The sequence below is a fragment of the Pezoporus wallicus genome, unplaced genomic scaffold (genome assembly GCF_028554395.1).
Source record: "Pezoporus wallicus isolate ANWC-B61680 ecotype Strahan unplaced genomic scaffold, APGP_CSIRO_Pwel_v1 contig_3048, whole genome shotgun sequence".
Lineage (NCBI taxonomy): Eukaryota > Metazoa > Chordata > Aves > Psittaciformes > Psittacidae > Pezoporus > Pezoporus wallicus.
In genome coordinates this window covers 70138-90902 of record NW_026636441.1, presented here as the reverse complement: position 1 = coordinate 90902, position 20765 = coordinate 70138, and the positions used below count along the sequence as shown (strand labels likewise).

At 42.1% G+C, this 20765-nt stretch overlaps 1 protein-coding gene across 2 annotated transcripts in view; it reads left to right on the top strand.

Moving 5' to 3' along the window:
* The window catches only part of LOC130594434 (zinc finger CCHC domain-containing protein 14-like), a 77885-nt gene that overhangs the window by 33437 nt on the left and 23683 nt on the right, over window positions 1-20765 (top strand). The window lies entirely within an intron of this gene.

Sequence of the window (20765 nt, the reverse complement as noted above, 5' to 3'; positions counted from 1 at the left end):
TTTTTCTCATGAAATACTGGCCACCAGTTGTTCAGCCTATTGAAGGCAGGGAGAAAATACAGGTGGAGGAAAAAAAGCTATGAAATCCTTTTGGTTCGGGGTTCAGACTTTATAGTACCTTGTTATGCATCAGTTATGTAGCTGGATTATTCTATTTTAAATTATATACATCATCTCCAATAATATTGGTTCAGCTACTGTTGGGGTAGGGCTTAAAGAAATATTTAGGCTATGTTAATCCTTCAGGAAAAATCTCCCTCTACCAACTGTATGTAATTTTTTAGCTGTTTGTATATGTTTTCCTTCATCTTTTCTCTGAAGTAGAACTCTGCCGCTAAACTTCAGCAATGTAGGTTGTTCAATCACACACAAGGCATTGTATTCCCAACTACTGCCTCAAACACAGTGGTTGTTTTATGAGTATCAAGTATTTAGAGTTAATTCTAGCAATCAAATCCAAGGGTTAGTGTACTTTAAAAAAAGATGTTTGGATGCTTCCCCTGTGCTAGAAAATTATTGTATATTAAGAAATTTCTTGATGCCTATATGTTGCATAAATCATGCAGCTTGGTCTTCTAGAGTTGTAGTTCACTTAAGGTTGCAGGTCTGATTTAGCAATAAAGACAATACTCAGGAGTTTTTAATTTAGTTTAAAAAAAAAATCAAAACCATTGCATTTCATCTGAAGTCTTTTCTGAATGTGCAGTTGTACTCTGTGCTTATGTAGGCAGGCATTGAAGCCCATTACCTGCCCCCCAAAACCAGGTTAAGTAGCTCACCTTTGGGCTATGTCACAGCTGGGAGTTCCACATTCCTGGGGTTGCACTTGGAGTCTGGCAAATTTATGTTGTTAACTGTTAATAAGTTAACTTTTGTACTCTCTAGAGATCAGAGTCAGTATGTATTTGTCTTCCTTGTTACTACCCTTTCCACATAACAAGACTTGTCAAATGAGATCAGGGATTGCTATGACAAGATGCAAAGGGGGGAGGAAGGCAGAGCAGCATGGACTCTTGTAACTGAATGAAAAGGAGGGTTCTGATCTGCTTACTCATGCAATAATTGTCATAACTTTTTTTGTGCAAATACTCAAAGGTGCTCCTTATTGATGTTTGGAAGTCAAGGCCTAGATTCCTTCATGAGGGCAGCCCTTTTGCGGTTCACCGGAACTTTACATGAGGACATGGTCTACGGCTTGCCCAAGAGTTGCAGTGAGTTGGCTTCAGTGGAAAGTCATGCTGTGTATGGTTACCAGTGGCTCCAGTTTGAGTTCATGACTCATTAATGCACACTTTAAGCACTTTTATTTATATATATACCATAAGCCTTGTTCACATACCTAGAATAATGTTTATATCAAGCATATGCCTAAGGGCATTATCTTGAAGCTGCTGAGTGGTTCTTTTTCTTTAGTCTTGCTTGGGTTCTTGATTATTTTGCCTCAGTAAAGGTGGTAGAATCATACTGCTTGGGCAGCTCTGTCAGTCCCTACATTATTAACTATTGACCCTCTTAATCAAAATTTCACAGAGGTATTTGGAGTTTTTATTTACAGTAGGACAGGGACAGTATTTACAGGGACACCTCACACTAAACCATGGCACCCAAGGCCTCGTCCAACCTGTCTTGAACACTGCCAGGGATGGAGCATTCACAAATTCCTTGGGCGACCCATTCCAGTGCCTCACCACCCTTACAGTAAAGAACTTCCTCCTTATATCCAATCTAAACTTCCCCGTTTAAGTTTTAACCCATTGCACCTTGTCCTATCACTACAGTCCCTAGTAAAAAGTCCCTCCCCAGCATCCTTATAGGCCCCCTTCAGACACTGGAAGGCTGCTATGAAGTCTCCACGCAGCCTTCTCTTCTCCAGGCTGAACAGCCCCAACTTTCTCAGCCTGTCTTCATATGGGAGGTGCTCCAGTCCCCTGATCATCCTCGTGGCCTTCCTCTGGACTTGTTCCAACAGTTCCATGTCCTTCTTATGTTGAGGACACCAGAACTGTACACAGTACTCCAGGTGAGGTCTCATGAGAGCAGAGTAGAGGGGCAGGATCACCTCCTTCGACCTGCTGGTCACGTTCCTCTTGATGCAGCCCAGGGTACGGTTGGCTTTCTGGGCTGTGAGCGCACGCTGCTGTTTCATGTTAAGTTTCTCATCAACCAACACCCCCAAGTCCTTCTCCACTGGGCTGCTCTGAATCTCTTCTCTGCCCAACCTGTAGCTATGCCGATGATTGCTCCGACCCAGGTCTAGGACCTTGCACTTGTCATGGTTAAACTTCATAAGGTTGGCATCAGCCCACCTCTCAAGCATGTCAAGGTCCCTCTGGATGACATTCCTTCCCTCCAGCATATCAACCGAACCACACAGCTTGGTGTCATCAGCAAACTTGCTGAGGGCGCACTCAGTGCCACTTTCCATGTCACCGACAAAGATGTTGAACAGGACTGGTCTGATTTGGAGAAAACTCCAGGAACAAATTTGCCAACAAAGTTTTCAAGTAGACAAGCAGATATTCTTTACTGCGGTGCAGGGAGACATGGGGGATAGCTCCTCCTAACGTGTGTCTCCCTTATTGCCACATCAGCCGTCCTTATATAGCCACTGGGCGTACATGCGTTTTCATGAGGGTACGTATGGATTACATTGTTTTCCAGAACGTTTCCTGCATGCGTACAGAATTGTGGTGGTGGTCTCTGAGGGTCATTTACTTCTTCCAACAATCTTCAGCACTTCTGGCAGCCTTTGAAGAAATTGCAGTAGATGCTTATACCAGCTTAGTTGGTTTGTTAGCATCAGAGACATAGTAATCCTCCTGTCCTCCTACTTATCAGTTAGTTTAGCTGTAGCCCATCCTGGACACCTACGGTTCCCAGATACTCCTTATCCCTGTGTCCTGTTCTTCTAGACTGTTTTTCTTAAAACTATGTCAACTATCTTATACAAGAGTTCTCAGTATGTTCTCTAGCTGTAGTCTACTTTTTTTTCTGTGTATCATGCACCTCAGTAATTTTCCATTGCTACTGTTACAAAGCCATCAAATTTAACATTACTTAAAACTGATTCTAAAGGTTTACATATTTCATTTTGTAATTTTGTGCCCCCCCTTGTCTCAGATCCCAACACTGATCCCTGAGGTACACCACTCGTTACTGGTCTCCAGCTGGACACTGAGCCGTTGACCTCAACTGTTTGCGTTCGGTCACCCAGCCAGTTCTTTATCCACCAAGTGGTCCACCTATCAAATTGATGTCTCTCCAATTTAGAGACAAGGGTGTCATGTGGGACAGTGTTGAATGCTTTGCACATGTCCAGGTAGATGACATCAACTGCTCTACCCCTGTCCATCAGTTCCGTAGCCCCATCATAGAAGGCCACCAAACTGGTCAGGTAGGGTTTCTCCTTAGTGAAGCCATGCTGGCTGTTGCCAAGCACCTTGTTGATTTTCATGTGCCTTGGCATGCCTTCCAGGAGAATCTGCTCCAAGATTTTGCTAGGCACCGAGGTGAGACTGACTGGACTGTAATTCCCTGGGTCATCCATTTTCCCCTTCTTGAAATTGGGTTTTATATTTCCTTTTTTCCTGTCCTCAGTGTCTTCACCTGACTGCCATGATGTCGTGGTTTAAGCACGGTCAGCCCTAAATCACGCAGTTGCTCTCTCACTGCCCCCCTTCTTCCCCTCCTCTGCTCCCGGAGTGATGGGGAGGAGAATGAAAAGAATTCAAGTCCCATAGGTTGAGATAAGAACAGTTTAATAAGTAAGGTATAACACTCATCACTACTGTTGCCAACTATAAAAATAAAGAAAGGAAATACCAAGGGAAGAAAATATTAACACCTCACCACCCACCAACTGATAACTCACCCCCCCCCCCCCCAAGCCCTTCCAAGCACTGACCGATACCTAGTCCAACCCCGCAGTGCACTAGCCCTTCCAGGTGACTCTCAGTTACATCCTCGGCATGACGTGCTGTGGTATGGAATACCGCTTTAGTCAGTTTGGGTGAGGTGTCCTGTCTCTGCTTCCTCCCAGCTTCCCCTCCTTCCTGGCAGAGCATGAGGCTCACAAAGTCCTTTGGCAGACTAAACATTTGAGCTGTAACTAAAAACACTGGTGTTATCAGCACTGTTCCCAGGCCGAAAGTGAAAAACACAGCACTGCACCAGCTACTAAGAAGGAGAAAAAATGACTGCTACTGCTGAACCCAGGACAGTATCTACTCCTTTTTCCATACCATTCACGTCATGCTCAGATCCCACATTTTCAATATACCATCGCTCTTACATATATACACCCACATACACGCACAGAGAGAAAGAGATCATTTCTTAGTGCAGGGACCAGTCCCTATAAAGCTGCTGAGTCCATCTGGTCCATGATGTCGGGCTCCATCTCTTGTAACAGTCTTTCAGAGCAGGAGATGCTGTGTGCACTGTTCAAACTCGTGAATAACCTGGGTAATAGTTTCCATTGCTAAGTCCGCCCCTCGATCCTGAGTCCATCTCTATGTTGCATCTCTGCCCTGATGGCCTGAAAAGTCATGGGCCCAGCAGGCTCAAAATAACTCACCCTCCCCTTCAGCAGTTTCTGCAACTTGTCGTTGGGGACTTCATACAGCTGCCTTCTATCTCCGACACTTCCAAATCACTGGAGGGGCCCAGTGGACTAGACGCTTGCCCATACTGTCCCACCTGTACTTGTCACTGGGGCTGGTGTAGCTGCTGTGCTTGCCAGCTCTCTCACCACCAGCTTCTCTTTCTTTGAGTCCAGATCTTCCTCTTCTGCCTTGCTGGGAAATGCTGCGTGGTCTCCTGCATCCTCCCTTGTCCCGGGTGCCCAAGGCTGGACCCAGCTGAGCCTCCCAAAGGTGGCATCTTGGTCTCCGCATCCTCCTGGGGCTCGGGCTCGGCGGGCGGCTGCATGGAGATGCTCTCGGCTGCTGCGGGGCTGGGGTTGGCTGTGGGGCTCGGCTCCTCCACCTCCTTCTCCCACTGCTCGGCAGCCACCTCCTTCCGTTCCTTGACTGCCCCGACCTCCTCCACTGGCAGCAGCTCCCTGCCGGCCTCCGGCCCTGCTCCCACCCCCGCTTGGTCCCTGGGGCCGCTCTCCCAGGCCGCTTCAGCTGATGCCGGCTCCCGGGGCTGCTCCCTCTCAGTTCCCCGCAACCTCACGAAGACGGAGGCGAGGATGAGGGCCAGGACGGTGAAGAGCAGCTGGACGGCCAGGTACAAGTCCACGGCCACCTCCGTCCCACCCTGCTGCTGGAGCCCGCCCGTATTACAAGTCATTACCATAAAGTTCCATAAGACAAGAACCTTTGCCCAAGCCCCACACTTGATAAACACTAAAACAGCCAATACCGCCTCTGCGTAAGGTTCAACATTCTGAAACTGTGATATCAAGAGCAACAACTTTCAGAGCCAATAAGTCACCATTGTGACGAGTGACTATTAATTCAGTCAGATCTGTTGTTATCTCAACCCTTCAGGTTCTTAAGATGGTCTTGAACCAGATCCTCTCCTTCAGTGAGCCTAACATCTTCATTCTCACAGTCCCTGCATCTGCCTTCCAAGACTTGGGTGGTGTAGTCAGAGCATTTGCCAGTGAAGACCGAGGCAAAGAAGTCATTAAGAACCTCAGCCTTCTTCAAATCCACGGTAGCCAATTCTCCAGATACCTTCTGGAGAGAGCCCACGTTGTCCCTAGTCTGTCTTTTATTTGCAGTGTGCTTATAGAATCCCTTCCTGTTATCTTTCACATGCCTTGCCAGGTTTAATTCTAACTGGGCCTTAGCTTTCCTGACTTTGTTCCTAGCTTCCCAGACAACATCCCTGTATTCTTCCCAGGCTTCCACCTTTTATAAGTTGTTTTTTCCCCTTGAGATTTCCTCAGCAGCTCCTTATCATTCCAAGGAGGTCTCCTGGCTCTCCTGTTGCACTTCCTTCTAGTTGGGATGCAACACTCCTGAGCTTGGAGCAGGTGATCCTTGAATATCAACCAACAGTCTTGGGCCCCCCTGCCCTCTAGGGCTTTATCCCATGGAACCTTACTGAGCAGGTTCCTGAAGAGGCCAAAGTCTGCTCTTTTGAAGTCCAGGGCAGTGAGCTTGCTGCACGCTCTTCTCACTGTCCTGAGGATCTCAAACTCGACCGTCTCATGATAGTTGCAACCAGGGCTACCCTGGAGCGTCACATTTCCAACCAGCCCCTCCCTGTTGGTGAGCTCGAGGTCAAGCATGGCACCTCTCCTTGTGGGCTCCTCTATTACTTACAAAAGGAAGTTGTCTTTCCCACAATTGAGGAACCTCCTGGATTGCTTGTGCCTGGCCATACTGTCCCTCCAACAGATGTCAGGGTGGTTGAAGTCCCCCATGATGACAAGGAATCCTTGCTCCTTATGAATTCATCTTGCTTTTATTTATTCTTATATCAAGATTTGTTCTGAATATGTGTACTGGGCAATATATTTCTCTTATTAAACTCTAGAAAATGACCACCTTTCTGCTAAAGTAAGGTTTGTCAATGAAGTACTTAATTTTGCATACTGTGAAGCCTGTTCAATTTGTCTTTAGTGGGAGTTGGATGATATTTCTGTTTATAATGAATCAGAATCGAGCTACTCTGGAAAAATGAAAATTTTATGAATAGTATGCTGGTAAATTCAGCCATGGCAAGGAGTTTGCCTCACTGTAATGCATTCCTCAGACAGATTCCTGATCTTGGATAATGCAATGTAGTTGTTAATATCTAATGTGAGACTATAAACTCATATTGAATACTATTTGCCTTTTTTATGCCTCTTCAGAAGCACAGGAGGCAACACTGAGGCATGTACATTCCTTGAAGGACTCTCTTGTATTGTCAGTTCATGTTTATGAAGTCCTGGAAATTCCTGCTGTAGCACATCAGTTGCTAATGCAGATGAAATTAAGAGCCATTACCTCAACAGCTATGGAAGCAATTGCATGACTTTCTGTCAGTAATGGAAACAGCATAAGCAACTTGAGCTTTTATTTAAAATTCTATTAAATGAGCAAACCCAGTTTTTCTCAAATCTTTAGGTAATGGCTTAGTGCAGCACATCTGGAAAAAATGTATCAGAGTCAGAATAAAATGAGTTGTGAAAACTTTACCTGTTGGAACTAATGCTTAAACCTGCATTTATACTGAAAATCCTTTATAAAGTGAGGGGGTGGGGGAAAGGAAATTTGAAATCTAAAAACTTATTGAAGTATAGAAAACATGTCAGGCAAGACTTCAAGACAAAATGATGGTGAATATTAACTGCTGATTCTTCTCTCTTGGCAATTCCTGCTGCAACCTGATGGCAAATAGCTCTCACTGGGACTGGACATTTCTATGTCTGCTGCTTGAAGATTAAGGGCTGTGTGAAATGTTCAGAAATACTCAGCTGTTCATTTCATCTCTTTAGAACTTAGCACCCTTTATAACATCTGGAAGTGTCTTTGTAAATAACCCCTTTCACTGCCATGTTAAACAGAGGGATACAGGAATTTAAAATAAATGGTTTGCTTATCCTTACAAAGTGAATTGGACAAAAACCAAAACCCACTTTTAAGAGGAAAATAAGTGATTCATGCGTTCCTAGAAAACCATAATGTCCTTGCCCATTTTATTACATGCTGTCACAAGTGTAATAATGACAAAATGGCAACTTTCTTGTGTATGGCATGCTTCATAAGCTTTTATAGCTGGTTAATTTTTAGCTGGTAGATATTCTTTCCCTTCTCATATCAGTTTATTGTTAAATCCCCCATTTTCCAGAGCATATTTTTCATTTTCACATACCTTTACATTTAGATTGTTTTTTCCAAAAGGTGGTTCTTTGAGGGTGATAGACTTGAAGTACAGTAATTGTATCAATAGCTGGAGTTTTTATAGGTAGTTCTATTTACAAATTAGAAATGTTTACATCCCTCACAGATTTTTTTTTTGGTGTGTGTCCATCTGAAAATTCATGAGAGCTTAAAGTAAATCTTGGGTTTCTTGCTTGACTTTTGATGTCAGCCTTAGAATTCTGATACTGTGGCTTTTCTCTGCAGGCATGAGAGGCTATTTTCAAAAGAATCAGACTACAGTAAGGAAAAGATACCAGGCATTGTAGGACTTGAGTTAACATTAGAGGAATTGGTGATATTGGGAACTGGAAACAAATTCTGGTTCCAAGTAGGGCAGTATGTCAAGGAGGAGATGCATTTTCTTTAGTACTGAGCACTGACATGACATATTGGTCTGGTTTGGAAATGAGGAGGTGAGTGGAGAGGAAAGATGAGAACATGTTGGAAAAAATAAAAAATAAAAAATTGTTTACTTTGCCAGCAATTTTCTTTGCTTTCCCTACTACTACAGCAAGTATTTCTTTACTCTGCTTCCCTTCTTTCTAAACTGGAAGTGACCTGTCCTGGGTTCAGCGGTAGCAGTCATTTTTTCTCCTTCTTAGTAGCTGGTGCAGCACTGTGCTTTTGCCTTTCAGCCTGGGAACAGCACTGATAACACACCAATGTTTTTAGTTGCTGCTCAGTAATGTTTCCTCTGACCAAGGACTTTGTGAGTCTCATGCTCTGCCATGGAGGAGGGGAAGCCGGGAGGAAGCAGAGACAGGACACCTGACCCAAACTAGCCAAAGAGGTATTCCATACCACAGCACGTCATGCCCAGGATGTAAACTGGGAGTTTCCTGGAAGGGCTAGTTCACTGTTTGGTCGGGCTGGATATTGGTCAGCAGGTGGTACTGTATTCTCTTCCCTTGTTATTTCCCTTATCATTATTATTATTGGTGGAAGCAGTAGTGGTTTTGTGTTATACCTTAGTTACTGGACTGTTCTTATCTCAACCCGTGGGAGTTACATTCTTTTGATTCTCCTCCCCATCCCTCTGGGAGCGGGGGAAGGAAAGGGGGGGGAGTGAGCGAGGACTGCGTGGCTGATTTACGACTGAGCTTAAACCATGACATGACCTTATTTAGTAAATGACAGGGCTTTATTTCCATGGAAGTGATCATGATTTCTCACATTCAGTATCTGGCACAAAGGAACAGATGGACTACAAAGAAGAAACAATGAATGTAATGATACTTATGGTAGTGAGAGAGACCTTTTGCAGACGGTAACTCACGAGTCTAACTGCAGGGCATGCAGTTAAAGGGGAGGACATTTTAATCAGTGTTCTCCTGCGCTTTAACTACCAGCTGATGCCAACCTTGATTCACAGATCAGAAGACAGTGGGTGATTTTATTATATTTTTTTAGACTGCAGATTCAAACTCTGAAGGAATTGGTGCCTTGTGTTCTTCAAGGATCACTGTGCCAGAGCTTCCGATTCTTGTGTTCTGGATATGGCTTTGCTCAAGGTTTATTGTAGTGTCTTGTTTATGTATCCATCAAGCTGGGGTGGTTCTTGCTTCACATCAGGGCTGGATTAATGTTTGTATGGCTCTAAGGAAAAGCTCTGGTTTATGTCAAAATATTTTGGATTCTTCCAGATGGTGGTCAGAAAGGCTCTTTGGACACTCTTTTTAGACAGAAACAAGTTCTTCTCCTTTGTTTTGCCTAAATAGTTAGATATTATTTCTTAAATTATATGTGCCTTCACTAACCTGTATCTCCTTTTGCTAATAAACAAATATTGAGTTGATTATAAATAGAATCAAAATAAAGAAAAAATTATGCTGAGGAAAGTCAAAGCAGTGAAATTTTGTTTATGTATTAAATTTTATTTGGGGTTGGTTAAAGAAAGATGGGTTCTGTTTCATGCAGGCTTCATGTGGTTTTCATACACTGCATCTGTTAAAAAATGCAAGAGCAGAGCCAGATATTGAGACCTGGATTAAGAGATTTGACAGTGAATGCTCCATCCCTGGCAGTGTTCAAGACCAGGTTGGACGAGGCCTTGGGTGATATGATTTAGCGTAAGGTGTCCCTGCCCACGGCACGGGGGTTGGAACTAGATGATCTTAAGGTCCTTTCCAGCCTTAACGATTCTATGATTCTATGATTCTATGGTAATGAAAGCGTCTAGAGTTGTTCATGGGTTGATGCTAAGAAGTAAGTTGAGACTAAAATCTCATTTGCGGATTGTAGGTAGTGGAAACTGGGAGAAGCTTAAGGGGTCATGCTGCCCCAAACCTGTGTGGAGCAGGGTATGTTAAGCATTTGATGCTAGTGCCATCAGATGCATTCCTGCAATGGAGGAGCTGTGGCTCCAGTCCATATGGTCATCTGTTACTGTGTGCCACACAAGTACAGGAGGAGAAATATAGTCAACTTTAGCATTGTTAAGGTGCTTTGTCAGATTTTATTTCTAATTTAATGTTCTCTTGCTCTTTTATGCTGGAAAGTCATATGCTGTAATCATGCAATACAGTGGTTTTGATTAAAATGATTTTTTTTCTCAGGTGCTAAGCTAAAAGGTTAACGTTTCAATTGCTTTCTGACTTGTTCTTTTATTTCCCTGGGGAGAAAAAAAAAAAAAGGCAGTAGACTTGCTGTGCTGCATTACTTTACTGGTGCGGATGCTATTTTTAACAGTAATTTGAAGGGGTAGTCCTTCTGAAAGGAAATGGCATAAAACACACCAGTGCCTTAGATATTATCTTCATTGTGTTTTCCACTTCTGTGGTTGAATTAATTTGTATCATTCAAGCAGAGATATAGTTGGACCCCACCATATTTGCAAAGTATTCAGACTTTGTTTTCATGTAAACAGTCCTGTGGAAGAGTGTAATAAGTGAACTTTGTATGCAAAGACAGTAGGTATGAAATGGATATTAGTGGCTTGGGAAGCTCAAAGTTTGTGTTCCTTCCTGTCCCTGTTACTAAATAGTTCAGGGATTTGATGGATCTCCTACTACTGCAAAAGATGCTGGGGAACAAGGGTGTTAAACTCTGGTTTTGCTAGAAGTGTGTTTTGCTTCATTCTGTAATGCATGCTGAAGAACCTAGTGCCAAGTGTGGAGAGTCAAAGCTTTAAAACTCTGAGATTTTTACTGGATGAGGTTTTGTTTGGTTTTTTTTTTGTTGTATTTTTGTTTGGTTGGTTTTTTTCCCCTTTCAGTTTCTGGGCACTCTCACTGCCTTGGCAAATACTAATAAAATCTACTTTCATCATCTTTTCCCTCTTACATTTGCTTCATAGCTATGTTAGAAATAGTTGTCTAATAGTTGACAGTATCTCAAAATAAGCTTAAATGCTGAATTAGAACTTTTTTCTGTCTCTTTGGTCAAATCTTGTCTGGGATTCAGAATGAAGGAACAATGATTTATACAAAAGTAGAAAAGGGAGCAAGAATATTAAAGCCTGAGATCAGGGACCTGAAAATGTACAAGGACATAATTGCCAACAAAAGGAGAACCTCACAGAAGTGGCTGTGCAGAGGTATATCCGTTTCTCGCTGAACTAAGTGCTTGAATGCATTTGTAGCTCTTGGCAAGACTGTATGTACTCATGGTTTTGCCTGTTCTAGATTAGTCCCTGAGCCTGGTGTTTTTACATAGTATGCTAACAGAATATTTTTTCATTGTTAACAAAGTTTTCATGTTATAATTCTTTAAGAAAAAATAAAAAAAAAAAGAAGCTGATATAAAATTATTTTGTCCTTGCTGGTTATTGCAGCCTTAGTCATGAGTTTCAAGATGCCAGTACTGTTCTCAAACATGCAGAAAACAGCACATGCTTATTTGCATAAGCATTAAACTGTATTGGTCTGGAGTTGCTGCCTTTTAAATAAGACTAGCTGCATGTATTCATGTGCCTTTGAGTTTGAAATGCACATTGCTGCTGTATTTTTGCTTCGGAGTTAGAAACTCTCTTAACTCCTTTAGGTAGCTGAAGAAATCCTTCAGCCAAGGTTGGAGCAGGCGGCATCTGACCTCAGAGCTCTGGTGTTTTATCACCAGGTTGCCCTTCAAGCCAGGGCATGCTGGCTGAGCAGCTGCTGTGCTGTAATCTTGCTGACAGGAGTCCAGCTATACTGACATATGGTTACTTGCTGCAGCCCACAAGTGGTATTTGTGCTGTAGAAAAAAATATATGAATATATGTATAAATAGAATGTATCATTAATATGTATACATGTAATATTCAGGTCCTGACTTGGTAACTTTTAAGCTTAAACTGTTGCTGGGCAAATACTCATGTGATGCAACTGTGATTGCAACTAATTGTTTTTATGCAGTGGGGACTGGGTCTTGTTAATAAAGAGTAATAGCGGATTATAATTATCAAAGTGGGACCTAGAAGACTTAAATGAATAAAATCTAGTGTGAGGAAGGAAAACTAATGGATAGTAGGCAACCTTAACTCAGTTCCCAATTTCCTCATCCTTCCAGAAAAGGTAGTTTGTTGGTAGTTCAAACTGCACCCAAAGGTGGCATCTTAAATTACTTCACTGGTGGGTTTGGGTGTGTTGGTGTGAGACTTGATTTGTCTGGCTGTATGTAGGACGCTGCTCAAAGCTTCAAATCAAAGGCTTTGATTCCCAGGATTCCCAACTGTGGAGACTACCTGAATGTGTCATGTTTTCCCCATCTGGTTTTCTTTCAGGGTGCATTGGTGAGGTTTGTATTCTCTTTTTAAGCTCAGGGTAAATATCTCTTCCATGTAGACATAGAAACTTCAAAGGCTTCAGCTGAATTGGGTTTGTTTTCTCTGATGATGTTTAGGATTTAGTGAAGCCTGGCATTTCTGGGGTTTGGCACACTTTAGCACAAAATCTGTCATTAGGAAAGGGCCTACACTACTAAGAGTGTTTTCCATGGAAAACTGACTTTGCAGTTTTAGTTTTGACAGTGAATATAGCATTTGGATTAAAACTAATCATCTGGCTTGCCTTGGGTTTGCGGGGGTTTGTGAATTATGTGCCAGAGAAAATTCTTTCTAGGGAAGTATAAAACTTCTCTAGGATAAGCTAACCTCTTAAAAAATAAGAAAGACAATATTTTCTTTAAAAGGAATCCAAGAACAGCAAATAAAATAATTACTTGATCAGATAAAACTAGACTAAATATACAGCAACCTATTAGTAAGTAAAAGTATTTATATACTAACTTGAACATCTCTCTTGATTGCAGAGATATTTTTACTACCATGGGCTGTGTAATTAGATATGGGCAGCCTGCTTATTTGAATTGCCTGTACAAGAATGTATGTCAGTCGTTACTGAAGCTGCCTTCAAACTGAGTGTTTGGGCTTATGGTCACTTTTGCAGGAGTACTTTTCAAAAGAGAAGTTACTCTAGTTAAATCCGAGAAGGAAGATGAGTCAGACACTGGGCTGGATCTCCAAGCAAATTCACAGCTGTATTCATAACTTACACATGCTTTGCTCAGTTGTATGAAAATAGTTAATTAGCTACTGTTACATGTACATTAGCTAGCTTGGGGAATTAAATTCTGAAGTCCTTTAAAAATGCAGCAGTCCCCCAGCCACCAAGCAACAAAATTTGAGCACATGCTTACTTTCAAACACTGCAACTAGTCTGAATTTGTTGTAGGATACCTTTAAGCCTTCAGTGTTGCAAGTATTTACCTAAAATCATGCTTGAAAATGCCGAAGTGTTTCCATGGTATTAAAAAGCATAGTTAAGTGTTCCTTTCTGGATATGTTCTACCTGATATTACAAAGAGATAAATCTTTGCTTGATTAGAGCTGCTTGAATAAAGGAATATATTTTACCTGTTGCTCAGTTGTCCCTAGCTAATGTCAAACTCTTGCAGACTCTTGGCTCTGTATCATAGCTCTCCTTTTGCCCAAAGCATTATTTTATATATTTCAACAGCATATCCTTGTAAGTATATGTTTCAAGGCGCAGCACCTGTTTAGTGACATGTATTGGTGCTCAGATTTGGTAAGGCAGAGGAGCTGTTACACAAATATGTCCAATACAGCATCCCTTTCTGGATAACTTATTCTGCAAAAGCTTTTTCTGGCCTTAGAAAAGAAAAAAGGCAACTTGTAAGGCAGTTCTCTTCAGTGGCAATGCAGGCAGCTTGGCAGCAGTAATGTGAATGCTAGTGCTCTTGGCACTAAAGTAAGAAAAAGCTTCAAATTAGTGTTTGAAGCTGTAGCTTGATTTTGAAAGCAGCTGACTGATTCTTCTGGGGTTTACATTTTCCTGTCCAGATGGGAGTCTTCTCCAGCCTTCAGTGCAGACAGCTTTTTGGTTTATTTAAGCTTTTTGAATCCAGTGAAGTTGCAAAACCATTCTTTAGACTGACTGGCTTTTGTGGTTGACTAAAGTGCTGACAGTATCATTCAGTAGGCTCAAAACAATATATGAATTCAATTAAATCTTAAAAGCTAAAATACAGATTTTATTAAAATATCTTTTTTTCTTGAGAAACATAAGAAGGTTGCTTAGTTGGCAAGTTAAATAAGCCAAATTGAGGAAATAGCAGGAATGTGAAAACTACTAGTTTGATTGGGGATGAGTGATAGAATTCCAGTGTATTGCTGCTTCCTATATGCAGCCAAAAGCAAACTGATGTCCTTGATTTTATTTTTTTTTTAAGCTGTGTGATTATTTCCTGTGGAATATTGCAGTTTGTAGTCTTAAGTCTGCCTTTTAAATTAAAGGAGGATTAATTTGTCACTTAAAGTCATGTTACAAATGTATTGTTTGTGATGTTAAATATTCTCTAAACTGGAAGGACCCCCATGTCTGACAATGAAAACTGACAGTTCTAAGAGCATTTCTTCTGCTAATGTTGCTCCTAATTTTTTTTCATTATGTCCATGAAGCTTTAATTTCCAGTGTCTTCCTGTGTGTGTTTGTAGAACCAACAACTGGCCAGAAGACTTTCTTGCTAACTAGTAAAACTAGTTACAAGTTTTTTCCTAGCTGTATCTTCCTTTTCAAGCAGACATTATGGAAAAGCTGCTGTCTGCTCTTCTACTTTTAGTCTTAAGAGATACCAGCAGAAAACAGGATAGTGGAACCCATTATGAGGCTGAACTGGGTCCTAACAAATACAGCATACCTTTAACTTGAATTCTGTTTTCTCCCTTTTTCTCCATAAAACTATCTTAGGAAGAAAAAAAATAACAACTTAGCATTGACTCTTAAGGAACCACAAGCTCTCGATCTTAAGAGAAGTAAAGGCCAAAAAGTGGAAATATAGGGAGCAGAAAGTGATATGACATGCTCAATAACTGCTAGCCAGTAATTCTTGGGTCATGCACTATGACAGATGCTGCTTGATAAGCTTCAGTTACAGAAATGGGCAAGAAGCAGAGGCCCCTTTTTGTCCTCTGCTAAATTTTCCCTCCTTTGTTTTTATTTTTTAATGAAAGCTGATGGTAATTTGTGGACACGGGAAAATTTGTCATGGACAACACAGAGACGATCAATGTGATCAAGCGATTGCCAAATTTATTACAAAGCCTTAACCCCTTAAATACTATTTCTTACATGCACTTACAGTGATTTGGCATATTATGATTGGATACATGTCTTGAACACCCTTTGCAACTAGCATATAATTGGTTAAGCACAGGTGTGGGAACTTGACCTCCAAAGCTTGCCAACAGTCCACTGTTCTCATTAACTCAGTGAATTCCAGCTTCTTCTTATCTTGCTTGTTTAGGCTGCCTCAGGCCTCTCATGGCCTTGCTGTTTCTTTCAGGATTATTCAGAGTTTATGTACGAATTATGCATTCTCCTGTGAGAACACTGCCTCCACATCTCCCCCTTTTTGTTTTATATATATTTTGGGTGACCCTACTTGAGCAGGGGATTTGGGCTAGATCATATCTCCAACATATGCCAACTACAGGCTTCTGGGCCTGCCCCTTTTTTCTGCTGTATGGCTCTCTGGTAACAGGGGAGGCCATCCTTCACATTAAGGTCTGGCATGGCATGTGTCCCCACCGCTCCACGCTTGCTGGGTTGCAGCCAGCAGCAGAGCTAAAGGTTCTTCTTGGTGGCAAACACAGAGGCCAACCCAGTCTTGCCCTTGACTGTGATAGCAGGCATTTTGTCAGCCTCAGTCCTTGCACCTTGTTGTCAATGCAGAGTTTCACCTGCTTCATCCAGTAACAAGTCGCTACTACAGCAAGGCACACACAAATTTACATTAGCAGAGTAACTATTACAGGGTGCAGCAGCATGTTGAAGATGCTGATGGCAGGGAGGGACTAGCCAAAGAAATTTCTTACCAGTGGAATTCTCCCACCCTCTTAATTTGTTCCATCACCTGCTTTATAACACTACCATTGTATTAAAATCTTTCTAGCTTTTGCCTTAGCATTTTCTAGCAGCTACTGCAAATTTCCATACTCTAACATCTTTTTTACAAGTGACAAATCTATACAATACAAGGTGTAGTTTCTTATTAGCAACTAGCTAGTAAATACAGGTGGTTTTATACACAAAATCACAACCTCTAATAATAGCTACTTTACAAGAACACATATTTAGGATGTTACTTTTCATTTACCCCCAAGTAATGTTTTGCAGTCATTCGTTTTTCTCTTCCTCTATCTCATTCTGCTTGGGGTAATCACGGTCTGCTCCTGTAGCTGAGGCATCAGGTTTTTCCATTCGTCTGTCCAGCTCATGGCAAGGCTTCACAAACTTTGCAGGCAGTAGGACACAAATATACCCCCTCCCCCAGGTTATCAGTTCTTGAGAAGCAGACAGGTTAAACTGCACATTGTTAACCGGCGAGGAGTTTGCTGCATCATGGCCTCTTTTTTTTTTTTTTTTTCTTTTTTTTTTCTGCCACCCTGATGCTGCTTAGGTGACAGCTCATAAAGCTTGTGGTTGCACTACCCCTCTCGCTTTTTCAGTTAGCAGTTCTTATTTCTATCTATTCCTCCAAGTCTTGGATTCACCCCCAGGTTACCTTAAACATACTAAGCAAGGCTCCTACCACGCACCCACTGTGTTGCAGGTGCTCTTTAGGCTTTGTCTGTGTTGCCTCTACAAACTGCCTCGATACCTCAATAGATTGAGTTTTGTGGTTTTTTTTTTTGTTTGTTTGTTTGTTTCTGTTTTTTTTTTTTGTTTTGTTGCTTTGTTGGTTGTTTTTTTTTCTTTGCTCCTCGGCTCTGGCATCCATCCTGGCCTTTCCGCTGGTGGAGCACCGGGAGTTGAATCGGAGGTCAGCCTTTTTTTTTTTTTTTTTTTTTTCCAAAAGTAGCTCACCATGCTTTGCACAGATACAGACACCGGCTATAAAAGCCTGCCTGCTCGGCAGCAGCTACAACTGCCTGTCTGCTTCAGCAGCAACCATAAATTGAGCGGCAGTTGCTCCTTTACATTAACTCTTTCATGCCCGAAATGTTAAACAGCTGCCCATTAAAAACTTTTACATTTTTTACACCAATCGCCCTCAACACACACGTATGGGATCCCACAAGCACACTCCACACAACTACAATATACAGAATGTGGCACAAGGACCCTGTGTAGACTAACAGAAAACCAGCTCCAAGAAGCATCATCACAGTGTGAGGTGGCAGGCTCATCCTTAGCGGGCGTCCCCTCAGAGGCTCTGCCTCCCCCACATCGTATGAGGCTTGGGCTTTTATACTGAGCAAAATGCACACTCATTCCAACACAGGTGGCCAGCCTATGTTGGAAGAAGTGGCCAGCAGTATCTGTAAAGGTCTCCAAAGGTCGATAGAAACCTGGACATACTTATATTTACCAACTTCTAGTACATGAGTATCACAGAGAAACTGTATTAAATGAGTTGTATATGGGGTCCCAAGTCCATGGTCCGTCACAGTATGCCCAATACCCCTGATAAGAGAAAATCACACAATACGTCTGTATCCCATGCTGAACTCGCTTCCCTGGAGGTTCGGGGGGGGGGGGGGGGGGGGGGGGTGGGTGGGTGTTTTTTTCTGTTGTGGGTTTTTTGTTGTTTTTTTTTTTTTACTTTAACATAAAAAAAGGTCACTTACTTCACTTTAAGAAAGGCTGAAAACATCCATGAAACGGATGTTCTGAGCTCAAATTTCAATTCATTCAATCACTGACTGACAAGGGGGGTGTCCTGGGGTGATGCTGACTCTTTCCAGGGTTTCACCCATTGAGCTGGCACCCACCGCAAACCGGAATCTGTAATTTACACACGTATAACCTCAACCTGTTAGTTTTACTTCCACAGGACCTTTCCAAATGCCGGTTTCCAAATCCTTGTACTGGACCACAATACCCGTAGTTTTAGTCATATAACCTGAACCTAATGCCTGACCGTGTATTATAGCAGGGGAGTCATTAAAGTCTCCTGTCAATCGCAAAAAAAATCATAGCATATACAGCTTGAGTATAAGAGGATTTTAACCCATATGTGGTCACTGCTTGTCAGGCCTCCTTAATTATTTTGAGATCAAAAGCTTCCCACTCTTTACCCCCTGCTGTGTAGTAAACACAGGATATGCAGAGAGGCCCATTGCAGAAAATTCACCAGTAATAATCACATCTTTGATTAACCCGTGCCAACAGTGCGCAGGATTTGTGCACCCCAATACCTCTCCCACCCCCTCCCCTGGTTGCCTTCTTTAAGGAAGGGGTTTTGCGGAGGATAAGGTGGTGGCACTGATAGAGATGTGTCAATCCCAGTCTCGAGGGCTTCAAGCTTTTTCATCAACTGTTGCAGCTGAGCGTCTCCAAGGCCAGTGAGTAGTTGCTGATGAACTGAGCAGACCGACCTGGGAGACGAAGAGTCAGAGTCTGGAAGCAGAGGATATAAATCTGGCTTGGATTCAGGGGACTCGGAGTCTGATCCTGGGCCGAACTCAGGGTCTCCGTTGTTCGCAGCTATGTCTTTCTTGTCAGGTGTCTCTTGTTCGGTATGTGGCCATCTGCGGACCTGGCTCTTGCTTTCATCGGCTCAGGGCGTTGATTTTTTCGGCGCCGTTCCAGGTACCACAGGAGGTGCAAAAGTCATGGCCACAGCACTATGATGGGGGTTAGGGGAGACAGCCCTTTCTGGAGCTGTGGTGGCAAATACAGAAGCTACCACCGCCCTTTAAAATTTCATCTCTTTCAAAGTCTCAAACACCAGTCTCCGAAGTGTAGAGTGTTTCAGTGCATCTTTGGTCTCTTTACTAACCTCGTGATCACAGGACCACTTTAACAGCCTCTGTAAGGCGGCTCTATCATATTGCAGTCCTCTCTTAGAGAGAATGTGTTGGAGGAGCTTCACCACCGCCTGTTCCTCTTTGGATAGCAAGTGCCCCATCTCCTCCCCGGCTGCTTACCTGATCAGGGCAAGATTCCCAAAGTTTTGCAGACGTCTGACTTCCCAGCGCCGGGGCAACGCTGAATTTCAGCCGGCTCTCCGCCCCCTCCTTTTCGTCGGACCTTCAAACTCATCTTCGTCGAGTTACCGATCGGAGGGTCCCTGTTCGGGCGCCACTTGTTGACGTGGGAGTCACGGACAACGCAGAGATGATCAATGTGATCAAGCGATTGCCAAATTTATTACAAAGCCTTAACTCCTTATATACTATTTCTTACATGCAGTTACAGTGATTTGGCATATTATGATATGATACATGTCTTGAAGACCCTTAGTGAGTAACATATAATTGGTTAAGCACAGGTGTGAGAACTTGACCTCGAAAGCTTGCCAACAGTCCACAGTTCTCATTAACTCAGTGAATTCCAGCTTCTTCTTATCTTGCTTGCTTAAGCTTCTTTGGGCCTCTCATGGCCTTGCTGTATCTTTCAGGATTATTCAGAGTTTATGTACCAATTATGCATTCTCCTGTGAGAACACTGTCTCCACAGTAATTAGTCCTATCTCCTGAATTTGTGTTAGCAGAATTAGTTCCTGCAGAATACTTGGTTTAAAGAGTTTGGTAATCAGAAAATGCTGCTCCATTTGGAGTCTCAGGTGAATGTGTGATTTTTTTAAGAGTGTTTCGATGAATTTTTTATTTTATTTTTTTGTATTGCTGTGGTCACTACTAGGTTTCAAAGCTATTGTACATAAAGTAGTCTCATCCCTGGAACACAGTCCATGATTTCCTGGATGGATCAGGCTTCATGGAGTATTTTGAAAATACTTGATGTGGGAAGAATAAGCAAAGATCTTATTGTGTTTTCATACCAAGGTTTTGGGATCACTTAAGTGTCCCAATTATGCCTCTTCACATTTTTTCTCAATCCATAACTATTGTATTATATAAAAACAGGTTAATATCTTAATAAATTACCCTGCTGTGTCTGGAGAGTTCTGAGAATATGTCATTTCTCTTCACTAATATAATAATGAAAGGTCATTATTATATGACAACTCAGTGTAGTGAACTGTAGAGAAATTGCTTCATACTTTCCTAGGTTTGACTTTTTCTAGAAGTAGTAAAATAAGTTAATTTTCAAAAAGAAACACTTCCCTACCTGTTTTCCCTCACTTTTAAGGAAATAATCTAAAGGTGTTTCTTGATGCTCTTGAGTGGAAGCTTTTTTCCCTCTAGTATAGCTATAGATAGACAAACTCATAACTGAGTGATATGCACTTGTCACTTAAGTTAAATTTACCTGATGCCTTTTAACTGTTTGATGCACTTACATTCCAACAATGTATTGTTTCCTGTCTTTTCATGTTCTTTCCCTCCCCAAAAGCACAGTTTCTGTAAGTATAAACTATTTCATAGCAGAGAGCATCTCTTGTCATTCTATTATTTGGACTCTGGCCCATCAATATTTTGATGCAGACTGGTATTTCTTAAAAGGAATAGTTTGTGAGTTAATGTGTCATGAAATAATCCAAGGTATGATTTTG